This window comes from Rhinatrema bivittatum, chromosome 3 (genome assembly GCF_901001135.1).
Source record: "Rhinatrema bivittatum chromosome 3, aRhiBiv1.1, whole genome shotgun sequence".
In the NCBI taxonomy this organism is placed as follows: Eukaryota; Metazoa; Chordata; class Amphibia; order Gymnophiona; family Rhinatrematidae; genus Rhinatrema; species Rhinatrema bivittatum.
In genome coordinates, this window is record NC_042617.1 from 194,775,069 (window position 1) to 194,801,145 (window position 26,077).

The 26,077-nt window shown below is 44.1% G+C and overlaps 1 protein-coding gene across 5 annotated transcripts in view; it reads left to right on the forward strand.

The window, feature by feature from the left end:
* Nucleotides 1-26,077, forward strand: part of SASH1 (SAM and SH3 domain containing 1) — a 590,251-nt gene that overhangs the window by 190,267 nt on the left and 373,907 nt on the right. The window contains exon 1 of one of the 5 annotated variants that reach the window (XM_029594047.1): nucleotides 3,068-3,088. The exons of the other annotated variants lie outside the window; for them this stretch is intronic. The gene's annotated coding sequence lies outside the window, so the exon portion shown is untranslated. Of the gene's footprint in view, nucleotides 1-3,067; nucleotides 3,089-26,077 lie in introns of those variants that run through there. 5 annotated transcript variants of the gene reach the window in all.

Here is a 26,077-nt window from a genome sequence, read left to right on the forward strand (position 1 = left end):
GTGCTAGCTTTACCCTTTATTTGAAAATGCGTGTCCAACCCCCCCCCCCCCCCCGAAACGAATAGTGTCCGCAACATGCAAATGCATGTTGATGGCCCTTTTAGTTATTCCCGCGCGATTCAGTAAGTAAAATGTGCAGCCAAGCCGCACATTTTAGTTTCAGAAATTAGCGCCTACTCAAAAGTAGGCATTAATTTCTGCCGGCACCAGGAAAGTGCCAGAAAAGCAGTAAAAACTGCTTTTCTGTACACCCTCTGACTTAATATCATGGTGATATTAAGTCGGAGGTCCCAAAAGTTAAAAATAATTAAAAATAATAATTAAAAAAAACAATTTAAATCGGCCCGCGGCTCGCAGATTGAAAATTGGACGCTCAATTTTGCTGGCGTCCGGTTTCTGAATCCGTGGCTGTCAGTGGGTTTGAGAACCGACGCCGGCAAAATTGAGCGTCGGCTGTCAAACCTGCTGACAGCCGCAGCTCCTGTCAAAAAAAAGAGGCGCTAGGGACGCGCTAGTGTCCCAAGCGCCTCTTTTTACTGTGGGTCCTCATTTGAATATTTTTTTTAGTGAATCACGCGCACAGGAGAGTGACTTGTGTGCGTGCCGGGAGAGCGGGCGCTCGCCCGCTCTCTCGCGAGTTTTACTGTATCGGCCTGTGTATAAGGAGTAATAATGGTGCGTCAAAAATGAGCATCCAAACGGGGGCTAACGGTGCGCTCGGCCTGAGCGCACCGTACTGAATCGGCCTGTCTGTGCTGATGACCTCCCAGTGGGCAATCTGGTAATGTCTCTATTTTAATTATTGGAAGGGTCCTTTTTGGCTTAACTGTTTGAAATATAATTGAAATTTTGAGGCAGTATTTTTGGGTGGCGAGCTGCCACTCTGCAACGTTCTCCAGTTGGACTGGAAAGGCAAGTGGCCTCCATCAGGATGGACCTGGCAGAGAAAGAGCTCTGTCACCTGTGTGGATTGCAGCCCTTCTGACTTGTAGAAACAAACCCATGGCATTAGAAAAGATCAGGTTTACTCAGAAGGAAAAAAAAAAAAACTGTTGAAACTGAGATTTCAGGTTTTTATATTACTAGATTAGTGTTAAAAAATATATATATATATGTCTATATATATCAGCAAAACATTTCACAGTTTAAATGTTTTCTTAGGGTTTGTGGCATGCTACACTTGAGGGGAGAGCAAAAGAAAGATTTGCTTAACTGGAATAAACATTTAATCTCTGAAAGACATCAACGTTTTCTTCCAGAGCAAAAATATATTTTATATAGTCCAGGCCGTTCCCCAGCCCTGCAGCTGATATTCTTCAGCCTGAGACCCCTCCCCCCAGCTTTTTGTAGCACTAAAGGATTTCCTGAGGAAGCCTTGCTTGGAAGGGTGGGATACACTTCTTGCATGTGCTCCCATTCATACTCATATACGTTTCTAACATAGGAAAGCAGTTCTCTCTCTGTGCTTAATCTGTGTAAGGAAAGATGGATATCTGCCCCGGGCAGCTCCAGTCATTTCCCCTTTTTCTATTTAAAACTCCGAACAGCAGGAAACTGTAGGCGTGCAGAGCCGGTTTGTCCCTTTCAACCATAGGGATCTCACAAAATGTATCCCACCCACATTTATTTACTTATTTATTTTAAAACTTTTCTATACCGTCGTTTAGTAATGCACCATCACAACTGCTTACATGTAGGCACGAATAGGTTTGGTTTCTAGGCTATCCATAGTGTGCCAATATTTACGGTTACATAGATCAATAATATACTCTAAATGAGAAGTGGGAAGAGGTTACCATTTATATGATTGTCAGGATAATCATATATGTGTATACTGTTTTCATTTCATATTTAATTATGAGTAAAATAAAATAATTCTACTTTTTATATAGAGGTGACTTTCAGCTGGAAGTATTTGTTGTTGCTATTCAACGCTCTCACTGTGAAATGCTTTTTTTGTGTGCAGAACCCGTGCACACAATAGGGAGCCCTGCATCCATGACAGAAAAGAACACTTTTGTGAAGGAAGCGCTCACAGCCCCTTGGGGGTAGGGGAGAGAGAGAGGTCATCAATAAGGGCAGTCTCTGCTGACCAGAACTGAAGCCTGTGATGCAGGGGTCCGGAAGGCGACTTGGTGCATGGCTCTCTCAGCCTCAGGACCTTTGCTGCAATGAGCAGGCTAGGAACAGGGGGCCGGAGGGCCCGTTCAGAAAAAAAAAAAATCAGGAAGAAAAATCCCTGTGAATGAAAGTTCGTGGTGCCAGATTAAACACGGAGAGAAAACTGCAAGGGGGGGTGGGATTTTTTTCACGAGCTGGACTATATAAAAGATATTTTTGCTTTGGAAGAAAATGTTGATGTCTTTCAGAGATTAAATGTTTATTCCAGTTAAGCAAATCTTTCTTTTGCTCTCCCCTCAAGTGTAGCATGCCACAAACCCTAAGAAAACATTTAAACTGTGAAATGTTTTGCTGATATATATAGACATTTATATATTTTTTAACACTAATCTAGTAATATAAAAACCTGAAATCTCAGTTTCAACAGTTTTTTTTTTTTGCTTCTGAGTAAACCTGATCTTTTCTAATGCCCTGGGTTTGTTTCTACAAGTCAGAAGGGCTGCAATCCACACAGGTGACAGAGCTCTTTCTCTGCCAGGTCCATCCTGATGGACGCCACTTGCCTTTCCAGTCCAACTGGAGAGCGTTGCAGAGGGGCAGCACGCCACCCAAAAACACTGCCTCAAAATTTCAATTCTATTTCAAACAGTTAAGCCAAAAAGGACCCTTCCAATAATTAAAATAGAGACATTACCAGCATGCCCACTGGGAAGTCAGCAGCACAGACTGTAGTACAGTTTCTCAACAAAGGACACGACTACATCCTGATTTCTTTTTTTGACTATATGTAGAGGGAAATATTAGTGGATTTATTTATAATAAGACCACTGACAACTGAAGGGCTAAGCGCTGCTTTAAAATGAATCTGGCGAAGTTTAATTGATAATCTACTCTCTTTTGTGATTCCAGTTTGAGCTGAAAGAGAAAGGAGAAGCAGCTGGACTAAAAAGTGAAAGAAATTAACAGGGTATGTGTCCAGTTGTTTTTCCCACTTGTTGAACTTACAGATACACTTCCCTTTTAAAGAATCACTTTGGCCTCATTGGCTCACAAATTCTGCTACTTAGCTATAGTGCTATAGCCCCGCAGAAGGAAGATTACTGGCTAGGGGGTTTCTTATGCAAGGCTTTCTTTTTTTTTTTTTTGCTTTCTCTTTCTCTTTTTTTTAATTCTTCCATTTGGTTTCCTTTGTGCCTTATTAATGTTTCCATCCTTCTTTCCTTCACCTTATAAACTATGGGTTGAAACAATGGAGAAGTAGCCTAGTGGTTAGGAAAGGAGGCTGAGAGCTAGGGAAGTCAGAGTTCAAAGCCTGCTGATGCTCCTTGTGAGCTTGGGCAGGTCACCTCACCCTCCGTTGCCTCAGGTGCAAACTTAGGGCCTGATTTACTAAGCATTTTTCTTATAGACACAGAATGGGAGAAGCGCCATAGGAAATCAGGCCCTTAGATTTGTAAGCCCTTAGGGGACAGGGACGTACCTGCAGCACCTGAATGAAGTGGCTGACCAGTCACAAAAGGCAGAATATAAATCAAAAATTGTTTATGGATTAATAAATGTATCTGAATACTTAGAATTTCTGTAGCTTCTTTTACATAAATAAAATAACGTTCCCAGAAGCACTACAATTAAATTATGGCAAGCACTCAGCTGATTTTTACGGTAAGGCGGCCATTTATCTGAATGAGGAAAATGAGTCCCTTGATTGCCTATTGGCAGAGCTTGAATAATGGGCTGATCTTTGCTGGGTGAGCACATTTTCTGGCTGATGAGTTAAAGTCATAGTTTGTAACCATCTTAGCAATATAACAGTAGCATAATATTCTATGAGGAGCTTGTTTTATTTCAATTCACAAATTGTCTCAAAACAGTGTGCTTTAGGAAAACATTTTTTTAACATAAAATCAGCACTTGCCAGTCAAAGCTCATTGCCCATGAGGAGTACAGTGTTCCGGAAGTATTGAAAGCTCAGATCTATTTCACGTGCCTTACGTGTGGTATTTTTCAGTAGCCGCCCCCGGACTACCTTTAGCAGTGCAGGAGATTGCACTGGGAGCATTGCATGAAACGCCCTGTATGCTTTGCTGAGGTTACACGTGGATCCCATCACTGCCTTAATTGGTCCATCCTTCATTTGAGTTATTTGTTGTCCCGGTGTTCGTGTGCGATAACCTCTCTGCTGGAGCACTGATTCCCGGCAAACACAAACTAAATTCCACAGCTTTAGAGGCATTTTTGAAAGAAATACTTTTTGTCCTTCAACGTTCTGAAAGCGCTTAACCCATCTAAAATCCACTGGCGATTTGTGCACGATTAATTGTTTTCTCTTAGGGTACACAGCAAAATATGTCCACGTATATATTGGACACATGGTAGAAGACGAGGATCAAATGAGCAGATGTTTGAAACTTGTGAGTCATAGTGCCAGTGGTCAGCCATCAAGCCTTAATGATTAACACAATGCTCACAAGTTTCAACTTGCGCTAATTCAACCTTTTTTGTGTCTCCAAGTTAAGGTTAGCCATGGATTCCCACCAAACATCCAATTGTTGATCTACAGTCCTCATATCGCTTGGACTCCACGCACCCGCTTTGTACATTTTTTTTTTTTTTAATGGTATTAATTATTTCAACCATCCTCATAAACTCATCAAACACAGCCTCTGACACAGTTTTGCTCTCTATCACAACTAAAGCCTCATTAATACATCATACATACACCCACCAAACACAGCCTGCTTCTCACACACATTACCAAACATGCACCCTCCTTTCTTGTACGGAGACATAAGCCCTCCCAAACACAGCCTCCCCTCTCATACACGCATGCACACCCAGCATGTTTCTCTCTCCCTCTCACACTGGCTCTCACTCCTCTCACCCTCTCCTCTCCTCTCACTCACACTTGCTTTCTATCCTCTCCCCCTCCCCTCTTCCCTTCTTCTCACCCCATCCTCCATCATACTACCTTCCCTTCCTCTCTCCATCCATCTCCATCCTTTCAGGCTCTCCTCCCTCATCTATGCTTCCCTTCCTCTTACCCTCTTCTCCTGTCCTCTACCCTCCCCTCCTCACAAATGGTGTCCTCTTCCTCCTCCTCCATTCCCTCCCACTCACTCCTTATTTTGACTCTCACTCCCTTCTCCTTCTCCTCACCTTGGCTTCCTCTTCCGTTAGTGTGGGATGGGAACCCCCACTAGCATTGTGGCCCTTACTGTGTTGCGAAGAAGAAACAAATCGGAAACCGATCCAACGTTGCAGGTAGCAACCAGAAGAACAAGAAGATCAGTAACAGCACACTACCAATTATCCATGCAGATTCCTTGCCGTAAAACTTAAAATTCTGTAAGCAAGGCGTCTTGTAACCACTGCAGTTTTTAATAGACGTTTTTAACATACTGCTGGATTTTAAGGACATTGTATCCGAATGAGTGCTGCTAATACCGTTATCATTATTCAGCAGCCCCTGAAGCAGCTCTTAATTGAGCGAAACTCGGCCTGAGTCCAGCATTTTACTTCTTAATAAATTCTTTGGTGTTACCGATCTTCTTGTCCTTACTGTGCTGCTGCATTTGTCTTTATATTCTGCTTGCAGGGGGTGGGGGCCCTGTCATCATTCCAGCCCTTGCCTCCCGGAGCTTTATTTTCTGCAGACAGAGAGTGGGGACCCCTTTACACGCATTGTAACCCTCACTACACTACCGTTTGGGACTCTGTCTCCTGCTGGCAGAGGGGGGCGGGTGGGGATCCTGCCAGCTTCGCAGCCCTTGCCATGCCACTGGATCACACTGTTATTGAAACCTTTACTACTGCCGCTGTGCGTGAGCAAAAAAAACCAGAAAAGTGAATCTTGTTCTGTGTGTCAATTTGGCTGAAGGCAGGGAGAGTTTGGCAGGGCTGTTATAACTTACTTTTTGGGCAGTAGTTTAGGGACCCCTTAGTTTAGATGAGCACATTATTTCTTCTTTCAATGATTTTATTTTCAGGTCATTTAACGCCTTTATCTCCGCCATCATTGTTGTGCTTTGTCCTTCAGTCTGAAGCACAGTAGAATGGAATGTGACCATCTGGGCCGGGCCTGCATGACAGAAAGCCATGACTCTGCACTTGGATTCCAAGAAAAATAAATCTTAATAACACTCGGGCATTTTGTCTTGGGGAAAAAGACCGACTTCAAAGCCAGCAGCAACCTGCAGGCTCTTTCAAAGGCTGGTGTCAAAGCTAGCCATTGTATGTTACTACATAGTCTGGTAGCTGCTTCTATTTTAGTTTTACTAACTTGCACAATTCCTTCAGGGATTCACCATGCACAATGTAAATACAGATGTAGGTATAGATTTTAACTGCAAGTGCTTCACTGCCAGCGGGCAGGCAATCTGTGGTTGTTTGAATGTAATTATTTACACTGTATGCTGCTCAACTGATTCCAATCAAAGATATTTCTAGTGCGAGTTTCAGTTTATGAACAACCATGATTAAAGGCTTTCTTAGCTCCACCTCCAAAGTTACTTTTTGTTATAGGTATATCAGTTTGTTTGACAGCTCTCTAACTTGTCATTGATATATGATAAAGTTATCAGAAGTCTCCAAAGCATTTCCTTCAGTTCTGCTCTCCTCATCTTCGCCCGGCCAGCATTCAGGTATCACAAATCTTGATACTCTTATGATTTGATGAGTCAGAGTATTGTCAATAAATTTACACAATGTAAATCAAGGTTTGTGAGTCAGGTATATATGGTAACATTGCATATCATACATTCAGATTTTTGTCCTTGCACATCAAAATTGGGTTCAGAGTCCTTTTGTATAATTTTCAAGGTGTAGTCTGTAGAACAGAGAGAGTGGTTAAGTTGGATTTTATGATATGTCCAGCAGCTTTTAGTGATAGCTAATTTGTGATGCTTGTTCTCAAATGTTTTGCTTAAGAAATGAGGGTGTGGCAAGATTTGCTCTGTTGTGTTTATCACTTTTGCTGCACTGGATAATGTCTGACCTACCGCCATGTGTCACAGAAAAAAATGATGAGCACTTAAACTGTATTCTACATTGCTACTTTCTTCTTGGTGGGATTTTTCCATGTTTGCATTTTACCAGTAAAAGTGATCTTGAAAGTGACAGCAATACACTAATAAAGTTGTAAGTCTAAATCTTTAAGCTGAACTATGGTGGCTAACATGATCATTTACCTAGAGCAATGGTTCTCAACCTTTTTCCATTGTGACAGACCTGACAGACCACACTCTCATGTGTGACACACTGTTCATTACAATTCACGGCAAAAATAAAGGCCCAGTATTATTTTTATTGTTAAAAATGACACAAGGGAAAGAAGTATTCTGTCTGAACAGAATTTGCATAAATATTAAACATCCCACACCAAAACAGCACTAATTTCCAGCACTTAAACAATAAACACCTTACAAGGCAAAATTGAAAATATTACACCAGGCCTTAAAACTCCAATACTCCTCCTATTAAACTGGCAAAGCCAGGCTGCTATAGAGCCCTACTCAGAAACTACATAACCAGCAGAATACCTCACCTAAGTCATATGTGCCAGACTCTGACCTAACAAAGAATAAAGAGACCATAAAGCATAACAAAAAGTGAACTGGAAACTGCAACAAGCCAGAGAGTCTGTATGCAGAGCAACAAAGGAAAAAGAGAAACATTACCAGTCCTGATAAAACAAATCAAGAAATTTAAAATCAATAGCAGTAAAACCATAATAATAAAAAGAACAGATTATTTCAAAACAGCTGATGAATGGAATATCCAATAATTAAAAACTCATATAAAAAATTTCTAGAGACCAATAAAATAATTCAAAATAGCAGGCACCAAGACCCAATAATGAAAAATAATAAGGATTAAAAATACTTTGCTCTGCATACCTGGGATCATTTTTTTATTTTTTATTTATCAGCTTTTACAATTACAAAAAAGATTACTTTGCTTAGAAACACAAGAATACAAATATGAATTTTTTTTTAAATCACAAAATATAAATATTTTCTTTCTTTTCACGGAAACCTTTGGGGGGAAAAATAGGAATATTATATCGGGAGATTACTGAAGAAAAATCATCTCATATAAGGCTACCCTCATAACCATATTTACTACTTCATGCACGGTTATTTACTGGTGGGGACCTGCTCCTTAGAGCTCAAGAACTGCCTAAGCTGTTCAGGATTAGAAAACACAAAGGTATTTCCAGAGAATTTAATGACACATTCTGCGGGGTAACGTAAAATAAAATTTGCACCCTTCGCATTTGCTTCTGGGCGCATTTGTAGAAACTCTTTTCGACATAATTGTGTCGCTCTGGACAAATCGGGGAAAATGCGGATCATGCCTCCAAGATAAGTAACATTTAATACTTTTTAAAGTAATACTTCATAATGAAGCCTCTATCATATTCAGAATAAAGGGTAACGAACAAAACAGTTGTTTCTGCCATTTCACATCTGGAGCTTTCCAAATAATCTGAAAGGTTATCAAAGTTCCCAGGATCTCCAATTGGTGATATTTGAAACTGAGACTGTCTCTGTTGCAGATATGTTATCTTTTTTACTGACCTATTTGTTCTTCTGGTATCTTCAGAACCTCTTTTAAGTACCTTCTAAATGTTATCAAAGGGACAGTTCCCAATACTGGAAGTTCAGTAATCTTATATTCAGCTGTCTCAAGTAATTTCCTACTGACTCTAATCTGCGCAGTTTATTAACTGATCACGCATAGTTGTAACATTAGAGTCAGTTATACCTTTTAAATCATTTTTAAGCTCCATAATGGCTTGGTTTTGTCCTTCTATATTCAATTTGCATTCTTTTTCAAGGGAGTCAATTTTTTTTGGAGGCAGTTTCCACTCGTTGGGCCTGTTCATTTTGCCCAGCCTCAAGCCCCACAATTAAGTCCCAAATGGATTCCAGCGTTATATAACAGCTGGTTTTTTAATTTTTAGAGGCTTCATAAAGCTTTTCTTTACCTCCATTCCTTCCGCGCTTGATGTCCCAGCACTTTCTCCTTCATCTTCTCTTTCCTTGGTCAAAACGGTGGCACTAAAAAGCCTCTCCTGATCCTCAACCACGCCAGGCAGCCCCATCTTCTTGGGTTTGACCTGGGGAATCATTCCCCTGCAACACCAACTGCACAGCGTCATTAGGAGGAAATGGTTCCGGCTGCAACCGCGGCTCTGGAGGACTGAGCAATACATTCCCAGGAGGCGCCGAGCCATGCAGCCTGCCTCCGGTCCCTCCGAGGCTGCTCTGAAATCAGAACGGCCTTGGAGGGAACTTTCCTTCCACCCCCCGCACCTTCCCCTCCCTTCCCCTACCTAACCCACCCCCCCCCCAGCCCTATCTAACCCCCCCCCCCACCTTTGTTGCACAAGTTATGTCTGCCCGACACAACCACCCCCCCCCCAGGAAAGACACGCGCGTCCCGGGGCTTTGCGCGCGCCGGCAGCCTATGCAAGATAGGCTCGGCACGCGGGGGGGGGGGGGGGGGGTTGGGGTAGGTTTTCGGGGGTTACGCGCATAACCTATGAGCGTAACCCTTTGAAAATCTACCCCATAGACTCTCATTCACATACTTACACATGCTCTCTCTCTTTCTCTCACTTACACACAGGCTCTCAGTCACATACTCACATACTCTCTCACCTACACCAGCTCTCAATTACACACAGGCTCTTAATCATACATACACATGATCTCTCTCACACATACATTTTCTCAGTCATACATTCATGCTATCTCTCTCTCTCACACACACAGGCTCTCAAACATATATGCTTGCTTGCTTGCTCTCTCTATCTCTCTCTCCCTCCCCCCCCCCCCCCACCGAACTAGTGACAGCCTCAGCCTCCTCCACTTCCAGCTCTCACGGCCTTGAGAAAGGGCTCCCACCGGCTGCGGGGGCTGAAGCTGCTCCTCTTGTGCTTCTCATCGCGCTGCTCATTCTTCAGGCCAGGCCTTCGGGCCACGCTGCTCGCACTAGCATGGTCTCTTCTTCCTGCACGCGTGGCCGCTGCACTCCACTTCCTCTTCCGGGCCGCGGGAGGCGGGAAGAAGATACCATGCCGGTGCCGCTGACTCCAGCTCTCCTGCCGCGTTCCACCGGGGCTATCAGCATTTTAACCCGGGCGGAAGATAAGTTCCTATTTCGCTGGGGCAGGGGGGGAGCAGCTGGGCCAGCGGGGGGACCAGGAAGTATGGCGGCACACCTGCGTGTGCTTGGCTGGTAAAATTGATGAGCTCACGTCCGGCACACACTGTTCACATCTAGTGTACACCACTACTTTCATCTAGCGCTCACATCCCACACGTGCTGCTTATGTCGAACATGCACTTCTTAAATACAACTCAGCAAGGAGAGGCGATATTGGCACAAAGTAAAACACCCATTTAATTGTCTTCCTTCGCTACACACAATCTTTTTTTTCCTCTCCACCTGCCCCCCTCCGCCCTCCCAAACCCCACACAACAACCACAACCTCTCCATAGGTGCCAGCTCTGTGGGTGCTTCAGCACCTGTAATATTAAGAGGGGCCGTCCTCTCTCCCGCTGGTTGGAGTGGTAAGACAAGAGGAGGAGGAGCGGTGGTGCCTTGGGTCATATCCTGTTTCTTTGTTGCTGTGAGCCGCAGTATTGCACTGTGAAGTGCACAAGACACAGCAGTGCTGTGCATTATATAATACTCCATACAATATCTTCTGATGGCAGTGGCCTGAGCCACTGCTACTGGCTTCTTTCTCCTCCTCCTCCTGCCAGCTTCGATGTTTGTGTCAATGCCAAGGATAAGACTTTTATTTTCGGGGGAGGGGAGAGGGCATTTCTGTTGCACACCTGCAATCATTTTAAAAACTTGGCTCCTATGCTCCTCTCCACTACCCACCTGCTTTTCCCTTCCCCACAGCGATGACAGTGCAACCATTTGCTACCTCTCCCAGCTCTTCCTGTCCTACCAAAATGTTCTCCTAACTGGAGCAGTAGCCAAGTGATTAGCACAGTGGATTAGGAACCAGGGAAGCTGAGCTTCAGATCCCCCTGGCACTCCTTGTGATTTTGGGCAAGTGACTCCACCCTCCATTGTCTCAGGTACAGATTTAGCGGTCTATTTGCTAAGCTGTGTTAGGTATTTATCATGCAATAATCTGCCCCATGGCACAGTAAGGATGCTAATCAGCCCATTACTAGCTAAAACATACAAATCAAATAACACGGCTTGCCTTAAAAATTGCAAGCCGTGTTATTTGAGTTGTAGCTATCTTGCCTCGGGAGCATTTGGGGCAAAAGTAGGACATCAGCCAGCTGGAGCCATTTTGAAAAATGGCTGCATTGTATTTAGAGGCCTAGGGGGCAGTCTGGGCCTCTACTGAACCACCAAGGATGTGCAGGAAAGGCCCAAGGTGGTCTAGAAGGGGGGAGGCCAGTTTCTAGGGGCATTTTTTTAAAATAGGGAGGAGTTTTAGGAGGAGGATGGGCCTGCACCCCAGGGGACTCCAAAGTGATATAAATTGATTTTTTTTACTTCAGCTGGCTCCAGAGGGTGGGGGTAGCAGACAGGGGTTCTCCCTAAACCCCTAATGTTTGGGGATTCTTGGGGGTAGGATTACTCAGCCCAGTCAGGCCCTTTAAGACCATGATTGCCCCATAGCCTGGGGTCAGCACTGTGTGGTTTGGCCAGGGTTCTGCTAAGCTGTGGTATTTTTCCCTGTGGTATTGTACTGTGGGGGTTTTCCTCTACAGCTGAGTGTCCTCTCCACGCACTCCGCTGGTCCAGATGGCTACTCCTTTCCTACCAGGAGTCTTCAACAACAGATTCACAACAGCTTGCTAACTTCTTAGCAGGAACTATAACAGATTCATATCAGCTTGCTGACTCCCATCTCCTTCTGGAGCTAGTCCATAACAGATTGCTACTCCCAGCTCTACACAGAGCTTTCCTTATCAGATTGCTAACTCCTCCCATCTTGAGGAGTCAGATCATATCAGATTGTCACTCCTATCTGATGTCTCCGCCCATCCGGCATCAGATCCGCAGTCTAAACCTTAACAGATTGCTAGCTCCTCCCCCCAGGGGAGCTCGCTCATAACAAGTACCGAGTATTGAATCTTAGTAAACCCTGCAGTATTTTCCGTCTGGAGAAAATACGGGGGCTTAGTAAATGACCCCCTTAGGTTGTAAGCCCTATGGGGGCAGGGAAATAACCACACTACCTGAATGTATCTCACTGAGCTACCAATGAAAAGGCATAAGCTAAATATGTCACGTATGCTGTCCGCAGCAGACCCGCGGCATGGCCCCCTCACTTTTCCACAAGGACTCTAGCCTCTGCTTCCTCCTTGTTGGCAATGGTGGGCTACCAGCTCCATCCTCGGGCCTTCCCCGGTGCCTCCGGCTCTGCCATTGTCCCCGGCGTTCCCGGTCCTGCTGCCACTGCTCGTCGGGCCTCTCCGTGTGGCCCATGGAGAGACCCCACTACCCGAGCTGCGCCCAGCGCTGATCCTTAAGTAGGGACCACGGCAGGAACCTGGCCGCAACCCCGGATGATGATGTCAACCTACTCACAGTATTTAAGCTCAGGCTCCGCTCCATAGCGTTGCCTTTGCAACAGGTCTTCTCGCTGGTCGAGTACTCATTGCTACTAAGAGATTCGTCTCTTCCCTGTGTTCCTGACCCTCGTTGTCCCTGGTTCCTGTTTCCTTGTTCCTGCCCTGCTTATGCTTCGGATTGACTACAAGGACTTTGACTCTGCTTTGCCTGACTATGCTACAGTCTATCTCCAGACCCAGACCTCTGCTTCACCTGACTACGTATTGCCTATCTCCAGACCCTGACCTTCGTTTCTTCCGACTTCGCCATTAATTATCTCCGTGATCAGACCTCAGCCTTGCTTGCCACTACCTCTGGATTGCCACCAGCCTTGACTCAAGCCTGCCATTGCATGTCTCTTCTGCCTGTTCTCTGGACGTGGATTCATCAGGCTTTGGCCTATCTTTGCTCGAGTGCCATCTGTCTGCCTTTGTTCTATTGGCGCCCGAGTTTCCAGGACATTATCCAGTCCAGAGTAGGACTGCACCATTTCTCGTCTGCTGTCTTTGGGCTGAACCAACTTCTCCTGCAACTCTACACAGAGACCCACCTAAGTCCTGCCATCCCCAGCACCCAAAGGCTCAACCCGTGGGGAACAAGGGTTGGTATAGGTGAAGCTCCAGTGGCCTTTGCCTATCAGCCCACTCTACCTGCCGACGGTGGGGACCCGTAGGTCCTTACTTACGGGTTGCGTCAACCCACCTCGGCCCAACTCTCTAACCTAAAACATATCTTTTGTAAGGACATATTTAATTTTAATTTTGAAATCCTTACATTTTCCAGGACAATTCTGAAATGCAGGACTGACCTCGGGGAAAAAAATGTGATTGGTTTCATCCCTTTGAAAAGAGTTCTCTCTGAAATGAGATGTTATTAATTGCTTGACAAACATGCTAATGCAAAGCCTACAGGACAATTTAAATCTCATGTTCCTGATAGGATGTTTCTAACCCTGTTTAAATGAAAAGTCAGTGTAATTTTGGTGCAGCAGAGCCCCGTTTGATTGTCTTGATGCTATAAAGGACACTCAGGCATAGGCAGTCTGTATAATGTGTTGAATAATTCAGCAGCAAAAAAATGGCAATAAAATTTGAAATATTGTCGCTGTGAAAAGATATTCTGTGGGCAACTAACCACAGTCAATTCTTCATAGTAAAGTCTTTATTTTACAGCTTTTTTCATGCATTTAGCATCGGAGGCATACCCCATTGATAGGATTTCAGCAGCAGCGTTCCCGGGTAGGGATGAGAGGAGCCAGAGGAGTTTTGAGTTTTGTGAAAGAAGGTAAATGCCCTCCGAAGCCGAAGAGTCTGATTCTAAGAAGTGCCATGCTGGGTCAGACCAAGGTTCATCGATCCCTGTATTCTGTTTCTGATGATGGTCACTCTGGGTTACAAGTATCCATCAGATGCCCAGTAGTTCATGTATTGCTTATATCTGACTCCCAGAGATAAGCACTTGCTAATAACTGTTTATGGACTTTTCCTTCAGGATCTTGTCCAATTCCCTTTTGAACCCCACTTTGACCATATCCTCCGGCAACAGATTCTATAGCTTGATTGTGCAGTGAGCGAAAAAATACTTCCTGTCGGCCCGATTTTAAATGGCCGGCACGCGCCGGCGCACGCATGTTATAAAATTGCGAGTCCATGTCTGCACACTGGGTAGTGCCTGCATATGTTTTTAAAATTTACCCCTTTTGCTTTGTTTTAAATCTGACCGATTCTAGTTTCATGAGTGTCCCCTAATCCCAGGGTCGGAGGAACCACTAGGCGAGCCAGACCTGTGCCTAGGGTGCCACGATTTAGGGGGCGCCACGGCAGGCGGCAAAATTTTGAAAGAGCAAAAAAGTGCCCTTTCAAAATTCTTCCAGCCCCCGCCTCACCGTGCCACCCTCCCGACGCCCCCCTTGTGGTCCAGCGGAGGGCCCGGGAGCGATCTGCCGCTCCCGGGGCCTCGGCTGCCACTAACCAAAATGGCGCCTGTGGCCTTTAGCCCCTACCATGTGACAGGGGCCAACCAATGGCACCAATAGCGCCTGTCACATGGTAGGGGCTAAAGGCCACCGGCGCCATTTTGCTTAGTGGCAGCCGAGGCTCCGGGAGCGGCAGATCACTCCCGGGCCCCCACCTGGACCACCAGGTATTTTGTAAGTTTGCTTTTTGGGGGGGGGGGGGAGGAGGAGTCGGGGCTGCGGCTGGGGGCGGCGCAAGGCTGAAGGTGCCTATGGCGCCCAATCCCCTTGCACCGGCCCTGCCTAATCCTAGTGTTGTTTGAAAGGGTAAATAACTGTTTCCTATTTACCCGTTCCACCCCACTCGTGATTTTATAAATTTCAATCATAATCCCCTCTCAGTCATCTCCTTCCCAAGCTAAAGAACCCTAATCCCTTTAGTCTTTCTCCATAAGGGAGCTTTTCCATCTCGTTTATCATTTTCATCGCCCTTCTCTGTACCTTTTCTATCTCTGCTATATTTTCTGAGATGGGGTGACCAGAACTGCACTCAATATTCAGGCAAGGCAACTGTGCTTTTTTTTTTAGTTTAGTGTTCTGTAGGGGAGCTGCTTTTATAAAGTCATGGCTGTCTCCCAATAACTTTTCAGTCATTCATCCGTTTTCGTTCCAGTTTATGCCACAGAATTCCCCTTGACCCAATTGCTCACACTTTTCATGTGCTCCTGAGGGTCCCCCCCCTCTCCCCCACCCTTCGATTCGCAGTTTGACACATAGCCTAGTTTCTTATATGGTAACTGACTTTCTCAGGGTACTTGTCTAAGCTGTGTGGGCAGGTAGGAAAGTCTCCGGGGGATTTCTAATGTATGAGCTTGCTTTCCCTGTCAAACTTACCTTGGGGGGAAAAAATACCTGCAGAGATTTGCACCTGCTGTATCTGCCTCCTCTCCCAGCCTCATCCCATCTTGACAATGCCTCTGTGATAATGCAGGTAAAACTAGCTTTTCATAAAGCCCCTTTTACCCAGATAAACCGCCATTTACAGAGGTAAACAGCTTTTGAAAATTGCCCTCTATTACATCATCATGATGTCTGTGTGTGTATCTGTCCTCCCCTCCCTGTTTTAATGACTTGTACACTGTTTTGAAGGTTTTTACTGATGTGACGGTCTAAAAAACCAAATAAACTATAACTTTTCAACCACTCATCCAATTCCATTCAAATGTCTGCCATGGATAGGACAGCACTGAGTGACCCCTGTTCACACTTTATATGTTCCCTTGATGTCCTTGGTGCTCACAATTCCTTATTCTTTTTATTTTCTATTGGAAATGAACCCATTCAGTTCAGTTGAAATCTGAGGTAGGTCCAGAGCACGTCAACTCATTAAGCATTTTGAAAGCTGCCCTGCCATTGGTCATAATAATCATAACCATATATAAATTTCTGTACCAAAAATAGGAGACCAGGTATCATAAAATATTCACATACGTCTTTGTCTTCAGGGTTGGCTTTTTCATTAGGTGAACTAGGTGATCACCTAGAATGCTGAAATTTTGTGGGCAGCAGGAGGGGCAAATCTATTATCTTAGGCAGCAGAAAACAGCTGTTCTGCTCACTGTTCCAACCCCCTCTCCTCTCCAGCACCTTACAGGAAAGGAGGCTGAGGTGCACAGACCACAGCAAAGGAAAGGTACTCTGATCCCCCAGTCTAGCCCTTCTCCTCCTGTCCTCCATGGGGAGTAAGAAGAGAAGAGGTGAGGCTGAAGTATACAGAGCCACTCTGCTCCCTAATTCAGCCCTTCCCCTCTTCCTGTTTCCTTATCACCTCCTGTCTGCAGAGAAGGGGATGAAGTTGGAGTGGACAGCAGAGCAAAGAAGAGTTCAGGTTTTGTCTGCATATTTCTATTTCTAATATGTGGTAATTTATTCTATCTTTTGAGAGAGTCTGTGTTCTGCTTGTGTGACTCAGGTGAGGTGTTCTGTATAGATTTTGTATAGGGATCTGTAGCAATCTGGCTTGTTCTGTTTTTCCAGAAGAATGGGTATTAACGTTCTAGGGCCTACTTATTTCTTCAGTGTTGCTTTTTCATAAGTAGGGCTGTTGCTGTTTGAGTTCTGGGAATTAGTGCTCTTTTTGTTTTTATGGAAGATTTATGTTATAGCTTCTGTGTTTCTTTTATTAAAGGGTTTTGTATTGCTTCATAAAGTGCCAGCTAGTGGAAGTTCTTCGTATCATTGTTACTGAGGTGACAACAGAATTTGGATTTTTTTTCCTGTGGTGAGTAGTAAGGGAAAACAGGCTAGTTAAGGCCGGCCAGCCATTTCAGAGACTATCGACAGGCAATATGGTATTAAGTCTTTTAATTTATAAATTTATATATTTCTTGAATTTTTTTTTTTTTTTTTTTTTGCAGTCTAGCTCCAGAAATCATAGGTGACACATTCATCAGACACTGTGACATGGAATTTGAAACAAAGTTTATTATTTAAAAGTATGCACCCTCTTGGGCAGGGAAATAACTGCAGTACCTGAATTGTAATTCACATTGAGCTACGATTTGAAAAGGCAAATAATCAAATCTAAAATCCAAATACAAAATTATGTGTTTTACAGGAATGTTCTGGGAGGGGTGGTGGTGATGTCCTCACGATTGCTGTTTAATTTTCAAAATGTCAAGGGGTGGAGTGCATATGGACCTGAGAGTTAATTAGGGTGGGAGCAAGACTGAAGATTTGCCTAGGGTGCCTAATCCCCTTTGCACCAGCCCTGTTTGGCTTTCTTTTAAATGAACATCTGGCACTGGTGCTTGACTACGTACTACAACTGCTCTTTTAGGGGGCATTAAAGTTTGGTTTAAACTGTATCGTTCACTTCCATTGATTTCAGTGGCATCAGTAGAACAACAACAGTGTCCCAAAGAAAGATCTCATTATTGACCCTACTGAAAGAGTACTCTGTCTAGATTTTACAAGCAAAGTTTGGACAATCTGTATTTTCTACTTCGGTTATGAACTTTTCAAAATATAACATCAAGAATCCTCTTCACACAGAAAAAGAAGTACCGTACTCATATCCTAGCTAATCCAATCAAAAGTAAGTGTTAAAAAAAAATTGAATTGGCCCATCCATATCACAGTCCCACCATTATTGGGGTTTTTACCATCGCTCTGTGCAAGTTACCCCAGCCTCCTTTGGAAGTCTGATGCAGTAGTACTACTTCTCTTTGGGTTGTAACCGCCATGTTGTGCAGGTTACCCAGAGTAGTTATGGTTTAGCAATAGCAGCCTCATGCAGCCCGTCCACTCCTCTTAGGATGTAGCCAAGCTCGATGCAGTTTTATCTCCATACATTGACCACTGACTTCTGTTTTCCCCTCCCCGGCCCTTCAAATTTCATATGTGCAAATTCCAAAGTCTCCGCCTTCATTTCTTCTACATGTGTTGCCTGTTACCTGCTCTTAACATTGTGCTCTGTGTGTAACGGACACTACAGTCCTAGGAATGTCCTAGTGCAGCTAGTGAGCGATAATTAGTACAGGATCCATTCTGCTTCTCCTTGAGGGTGCTGGAGTGGCCATCCCCTTCTGTGAGGTTTATAAGCAGCTTTCTACAGAGAGCTCAGGGAGGCAGTGTAGTTTGCTGGTTTGGAGGAAAGTTGGAGTGTTGTTTTTTTTGGCCACACTGGGAAGCCTGGGCTCCATCCTGCCTCGGACCTTTTAGGATCGGTTGCGGACGCCACCTCTGTGGCCCATAGGTGCAGAGTGGTTAATCCTGGGTTACGTTTTGTGACTTTGAGCCTTATGAAACACCTGGGCCTCTCCTGGACGCAGGGCACGGGCAGGGGATACCTGTCCCTTAGAGGTGGTGACCCATTGCAAGGATAAACTCCAGTGTGTTAATATCATTTTGGGGGAAGAAGATTTTTGGTTAAAAGATCTGGGAGGACATTTTTTTGCTGCCCGCCTTCCTTGCCTATCAGAGGAAAAGCTGGAGCTGCTGTTGCCAGGAGGATCTCACCCATCTGGGGGATCCACAAGGGACAAAGATTAAGAAGGGAAAGAAAAGGTCAAAGAAGAGAAAGGGAACTGTTAAGCTGCGAGTAAGAACAAGTTAAAACCATGGTGGGCACCCAAATGGAGTCTTCGCCCTTGGGACGAGAGAAGATTGGACTCTCTGGGCAGAGAGACTGTGTTTAAAACGTTTTACCAAAGGTGGAGGGGGTTTTTCCTGCCCACACAAGGATCCCCTGTCCAGCTGGGAACGTTACTTTCCCATGTCTGTGTAGGGTGGATGTTTCCCTGACCCTGGCAAAAGAGACCCATGCACAGATAGAGGGAAAGAGACTGTAACACAAGAGACGTCCTATGGTGCTGAGGATTAAGTTTATTGTGCCATACTTCACCAGTGTTTTCAACAGTAAAGGCTTTAATTTTGGTCACGAAACCAGTGGCTCCAGAGTGCTTCTTTGGGACCTACAGCATGCAGCGAGGACACGTACCTCTCTCCCAGGGAACACAGAGAAAGAGAAAAGTGAGACCCTCCCCCCAGGAACAAAATAAGGAATGTCGTCGTTAGCACTCGGGGCCCTGAAAGTTGACCCCCCCCCCCCCCCCCCCCCGATAAAAAGAATCCACGCTCTGGGGAAAGAGCCAGGAAGAAGAGAACGAGCAGGAGGTATAATCAGTCGTTAAGAGACTGACATGTTCTTTTATGGCCCCAGCAGAGTTCGGTAGGCTCCCCGGGGTGGGGTTACATGTGTTTATCTCCAGCAAGTTTAAATAGTATTCTTTTGGTTGCTGCTACCTCTTTCTATTAAGCCATTCCAGGCATCCACCACCTCTCGGCAAGGAAGTATTCTGTTTCCATTGTACCTTCCTCCCTACAGCTTCATTTAATGACCTTTTGTCCTTAAATGTTTCTTACTGTGGAGGATTTCAGCTTCCTGCACTCTGTTAAAGCCTTTAGTGTTTCTGGAGGAAGTTAGTCAAGTTGCGAGTGGGAAGGAAACAGTGGAAGCATGGGCCAAAATAGTGGGCAGCATTTTTCCCATGTGTTGTGAAATGCAATATCAGAGGTGGTTTAAGAGGAAATTACAGTCGGGATCGTTTTAATGTGCTATGTACCGTGTCCTCCCACGGTGAATCTTGGACCGAACTTTGTGACCAATTTGTTAAATTCTTTTGTTTTTACCTCAGCTTGAAGAAATGTTTAAAAGACAGCTTCATGGGAATCTAAACATGGATCTCTGTTACTGCACAATAATTACATGCATTTTTTATTTTTTGGTATATGCATGTTGAGTCTTAAAGGAGCAGTTGTACAATTAGGAATGTATCTAAAAATGACTTCTAATTGTCCTGATTTTTGTTCTTCTCAATATTAGCTACTTTTGCTGAAGCATATTTTGCCTTTCCTCATTTTCTATTGTTTTTAAACATATGCTGCATATCATGATTTAACTGCCCTCTTCTTGATCTGCCTGGGCCGTGTAACAGAAGTGCGATGTTCTGTTTGTGGTCTTGTCTCACCTATAATGGCTGGAGTTGTACAAACAGGCCTAGTTTTTCAGGGTGACTAAAAAGTACAGATTACGTCAGTAACTTTCAAACCAGTGTGCGGGCGCACTTTGGCGCGCGTGCCCATTTATGACATGCGCGCACATATGCACGCATGTTATAAAATAAACTGGCCACTTTTTAAGCATGCGCATGCCTGGCCACATAAATCAGGTTTCTGCTGCGTAAGTCAGGGTATTTTAAAATGGGCACGCATCCACGCCATGACCAGTTTCACCGGTTTGCCCAGTATTTAGGTCCTCCAACCCCCCTTGGTTTAATATCCTGCAGTACCCCCAGTTACCCCAGATCCTTTAAACCCCTTGGAAATGGCTGTTTTATTTGTTTTTTACAGTTACACCTCCTCTATAGCAGAAGTAAAGTTACGTGGCAGCGGACCTGGGTACACCCCAGGGCGCGTAAATATTTGTGTTAACATCTCTTGGCCACGTCCCGAAATGCTTATGTTCCACCCAGACCACTCCTACACCATGCCCCTTTTGATTCTGTACAAAATAGGAGAATACCTTTGTACTGAGGGCCCACATCTGTTTAGGGGAACTGACATTGTCCATTTCTAATAGGAAATAGAAAAGTGAAGAGAAGGCTTAAGGCTTGATACAAAATTAAGAATGGCACAGTGCAGGTTTGTCAGAACAAGAGATTATGGGGCCTTTTAACCTTGCCTTTCCAAGAATGGCTTCAACAGCTTAAACCAACATCAAATGGCAGCTGATTTTTGGGCTACCGCTGAGCCCGACCTGGTTTTTCACTGCTCCTCCGTTGCATGCAGGAATCACTGCAGAGATGGTAGGGCCTTTAATAAGGGAATCAGGAGAACAGTTCATGTCTTGCTCACCTTGTCTTTGTTTGAGGCTACTGGGGATTCTAGCATAGATATTTCAGATATAGGGCCTGGAAGTTTATTCTCCACTAGGCATAAAGTGAGAAAAATCCATTTTTTTTAAATCAGCCCTAAAATTTGGCAGAGAGATGATCTCCTTCATATTATTGTATAATACCAATGGTGTTGTGAAACTGTTGCTCCTTACTGAAAGTAGATTTTCACTATATTTGCTTACTATATAGTTTGTAGGAGACAGAGCTGCTGCTAAATGTTTATGAGTATGGGTGACACTGTGTCTACTTGGAAGGTTTTCTGGTATATTTGACTGCCAGTTAACCTATCCAGTATTCCCAGTTTTCAACCACAGTATTCCTGACTCATGGAAAATTAGTTCCCATTAGCTGAGGGGGGGAGGGGGGTCCAAATATGTGTCAGGTACAGAAATAAAAATGAAAGAAGAGGCGAGAAAAACAAGGAAACGTATAGGACTGAATGAAGGCATTTCCACCCTTTCATTTCCTGATTTATTTTTTTGATACGTGTCTGTTGTGGCACTGCTGTGTGAAACGCTGGCCCTATTCCTGAACCTGAAATGGAAGAGAGAGCTGACAGAAACGTAGCCAGTTCTGCAAGAGCAAACGGATAACAAGTTATCAGAAAAAAAAAAGAAAAAGTAACATTAATGGGTTTTTTTAGACTTCTTTTGAAGTTTACTGCTGGCAAGAAATAATAAAAAAAAAAAAAAAGATGACTTAGATAACAGTAAAAAAAAAAAAAAATAGCAATTGCAGCAGTAGTAGGGAGCTTTTCAGCCACGTCATCATTTTTCTTTTTTTTTCATTGTAAACATAAGTTTGGTACCGCCTTGTCTAGGAGATATTTGACAGCCAGATGTGTATGTCACGAGGTGTTAACTTGGGGGGGGGGGGGGGGGAAAGCACCTTCTTAGTGTCTCCTGTTAGCCCTGCGTGCAGTTCTTTAATTTATGGCTGTAGGCTATCATTTAAGGACCGCATGATGGCACACAGTTTCCGTGTATGCACTTGCTGTAAACATGTGATTTAAATAGCTTCCTTCCCATTGATGCAGTTCAGCACAGTCTGGGAAGGCCACTGCTGGTCTTGAGTGGCTTTCCTACTGGAGTTCTCTACCAGGAGGAGCGGGTCAGTGTAACTGACTCTGAAAGTCTGTTAAGTTTATTGGTACGTTTTACCAATAATTTACCAACTCTTGAGAGTTCCTGGCGGAGCAATTCTGTGATTGGGGGGGGGGGGGGGTGTTTAGGTTGGCCTTCTGAGGTCCCACTGAGTTAGCCAGGCAGCACACTTCACCATAACAATTGTAGAAAAATAGGATGGTGAGGGGTCTCGGGAGGTCATCTAGGCTGCTCCCTGCCTTCAGGCAGGATCCATATTACCTGCATCATTCCAGACTCACACTTGTCTAACTTGTTCCTAAATCCCCACCACCCCCCAAAGGTTCCACCGCTTTCGTTGACAGGGCTCACTGCCCCCTGACTGTAACTGAGTCACATTTATGAACCTGCTAAGCTGAAATACTGTGTTCAGGATTTATAACAAGCTTCTCTTGTTTCAGTAATGTCCTAAGAAATAATAAGAGGATGCTTACAGGCACCTTTAGAGGTGACTGAGAATTATGATAGGTAGAAAAGAAAAGGGGGAAAATAGGAGTATTCAGTTTCCTTGCATCATTCCTTTTAAAGGTAGATACTATTTCAGTTTCTTTTTGAGGCTTTCTCATTCTTTCCGCCATGAGATGAGTAGATTAGATAACTTGGATCCCATTTCACAACTTACTTGAGGGATGGAACGGTGGGGAGATGTTCTGTAAGGGGGGGGGGAATGATTTTAGGAAGAGTATCCCTATTGTCAACCTTCATTCATTGTAACTGCTCCAATGTCATTTATTTTTTGTTTTTACCTTTACCAGTACTGTATCTGAAATGATACAGGTAATTACTAAAATTAAAAATTAAAAAAAAAACCCCAGGGATTCAAGTGTAAAGCTCTCACTGGAACAAAATAAAGAGCAAATTAAGAAGTGGAGACCTCCTGGGATGAATCATTGTTTTGTGAAACTTATAGATAAATCATGCTTTCCCAGTGCTTACAGCTCTCATTGGGTGTAGTAAAGGTACTGTTAATAACCAGTCACCCGATAGAGCTCATACTACTACTATCAGTTTATTATGTAGTGCTAAAGATATACACAGCACTGTACAGCTCCACATAAGAGGCAGTCTCTGTTCTACAGATATTATAATCTAGTCAAATATGCAAGACAAATACGCATTTAGTGGAAACAAGGGACAAGATTTAAATTCTCAAAGGTTGATTAATAGGTAAAGTTTAGGCACTGGGACTATTTTATCTAAGTGGGTAAAACTGCAAGAAATCTGTGAAGGTCTGTTGGTAGTTCTTGTCTCCTGCCAGCAGGTGCCCTCAGTTGGCCTTGGATCCCAGCTGCTTAGTCCTCCAAGCTCTATGGCTTGGAGATCCTGCTGGCGGTCAAGTTTGATGCTGCCTCTCAGTTGCAAGCCAACCTCATAGTAAGTACCTGGTCTTAGTTTGGTCCAGGTCTGGTTCTAGTTATGGTCCAAGTATGCTGTAATTCTAGCAATTGTGGCCCTAATCTGGGACCTTCTGGTATTCATTTGTCGCTCTTCCCTTATTTCCTGTTGGTTTGTGGCTCTAATTTATGGCCTTTTTTCCTTAATCTGTTCTATACTGTTCATGTTTGCTTATAGTCCTAATCAAAGGTCTTCTAATTGTTGTTCTGTCCTATTCCTGCTTGTTTGGTTTTAGTTTTATCTTGCTTTCCAGTGTCCTGTCCTTTTAGTGAGTGCTCTTCTGTACTGCCCAAGTTCTACAGTTCAGTCCTGCCATTGTGGGTGCTCTTTAGTGCCTGTCCTGTGTGTGTGTCTGTACCTGTCCAAGTCCTGCCAGCCATCAGGTCCTGTGGCTGATAGAGGCAGAAGATATCAGTCCAAGTCCTGCTCCAGCCACTCCAACCAATGTCCGGCCCTCCTCCAGTTCCAGGGGTCAGAACACTGGCAGTGCGCCATGACAAAATCAGGTCTTGCCCCTCAAACAATCTACATAGGAAAAACAGGAAATAGGGTAAGTGGGTGAGGGGTAGAGAGGGTGGGAAAGTCAGATATATTAACATTTCACGTCTTAATCCTCTAGCGGAAAAGTATAACTCCTTTCCAAGTGCTCAGAGAAATTAACATTGCATCCCTTAATCCGTTAACTCTGATCATGTCTCTATGTCAACATTTATTAGAGTAAAGGAGACTCAGGGATTCCAAAAACTTGATCTTGTAAAGTTCCAGCAGTGTTTCAGATTTGACAGAACACGTGTTATTCCTCTAGAAAAAAATATTTTTTTAATGTCAACGTCTTTAGTTCCATATAAATATGAAACCTGCAGCAATGTATTCTGTGAATTATGAGAGTTTAACTCTTAGCTGCGTGATATTCCGAAAGCTAAACACTTTTTAAAAATATGGTATGTTCTTTTCTCTTTCTGTTTTTCTTATGTGACGGAGAGCTGTATGTGGCAGAAGGCAAGGAACATTATTAGATCGCACAATAGTAAGGAAGGAAAGACAAATCTAAAACAGTTTTTGGTGCTGATCGCTTTCTTTACTTGCTTACATCAGGCTGCTCGAGCTCTGGCACAACACTCACCCATTCTGAGCTTTATAAAGGTTTCAAAATATATTTTGTAATCGATATGGGATAATCGAAATCAAAAAAAGAGGTCCGAATAGGTAACATCAAAAAACGGGAAGGACCTGACTTTGAAAAATAATCACTTTGAATGCTTTTCAGCATGATTTTGGTATATGTTGGTATCGTATTATGTGCTAAACCTTGTCAAGGATTCATTGATGCCAACGTATTCCAAAAACATAGGGGTAGATTTTAAAAGATGCGCGTGAGTGCAGTTCCTGGCACGTGCATATGAACGCGCTGATTTTATAACATGCCACAGTGGCTGGCAGGACTTGGACATGAACAGATTTTACAATCTACGTGTGCATGTGTGGGCAGCGCACGCAGGGGGGGGGGTGTGAATTTTTGCAAAGTATGCACAGCAACGCAATTGGGCCTTCCCCAGTTCCCTCCCAGTCCGCTTCAGACTGGGAAGGAACTTCCCTAACCCCCTGCCTAACCTTCCTTCCTCTTCCCATTTCCTCTCTCCCCCCCCCCCCAAACCTATCCCACCTTTCCTCAACTTTTTTATTTTATTACTTACTGCCCCTTACTGTAGTACTCTTTATATTGGGCTTCCAGATAGGAGGTTACGTGCGATGAAGTTAATACAAAATTAGTCTGGGGGAGTTTTAACAGGGATTTCAAAAACAATGCATTTATTCCCAGTTCTAAGAGAATTACATTGGCTCCCAATAAACTGGAGGGGCAAATTTAGTCCTAGATTCATCATTCCGCTATAAATGTAGTGGAATGATGAGCTGCTGCAAAAAAAAGGGGGCGGGGGAACGAAAAAAGGGATGGTGTGCATCACCCCCATAGCGACACTGCAAAAGATGGTGCTCTTTCCCATGCTACTGCCGGCGATAATGTACAAAACATTATCGTCGGCAGCAGTGCTGCAACCTCATTACCCTTTACTCCACCCAAACTCTTCCCTAACTCCACCCCTTCCCCTAATTTAAATGTTACCGCCGTGATTCGCCCATTATCGCAGGCGTTAGGGCGTTATCACGTGCGATAACGCCTAACGCGCGCAATAACGGCCCATCGCATTTTAGAAAATGACCCTATTAGGTTGTTAACCCATCGTATTTAAACTCATGCATAATCTTTCCTCCTGTACACATCGGGATCTCATAAGATGCTATACCCCGGCACGTGCTTTGAGATCTAAAAACTTACAACTGCTGGACGTGTTTTCTCCGCTGTTGCACCTAATGAGTGGAATAAACTCCCAGCAGAAGTGAGACAGTTA